Consider the following 258-nt stretch of genomic DNA (forward strand, 5'->3'; position numbering starts at 1 on the left):
GGGATGCAGGAGGGTATGTAGGCTGGACAAGGGGTGCAGGGTTAGGTGTGGGGGTCCAGGAAGGGTGCAGGCAGGGATGCGGGCTGGATGTGGGTGCAGGGGGAGATACAGGCGAGGATACAGGCTGGACAGGGGGTATAGGGGGAGATTTGGGAGCGCAGGGGAGATGCAGGCTGGATGGCAGTGCAGGGGGGATGCAGGCTCAACAGGGGGTGCGAGGGGGGATTTGGGGGTGCAGGGGGAGATGCAGGGGTGATA

The sequence above is a fragment of the Haliaeetus leucocephalus genome, unplaced genomic scaffold (assembly GCF_000737465.1).
Source record: "Haliaeetus leucocephalus isolate CR32 unplaced genomic scaffold, Haliaeetus_leucocephalus-4.0 Scaffold136, whole genome shotgun sequence".
In the NCBI taxonomy this organism is placed as follows: Eukaryota; Metazoa; Chordata; class Aves; order Accipitriformes; family Accipitridae; genus Haliaeetus; species Haliaeetus leucocephalus.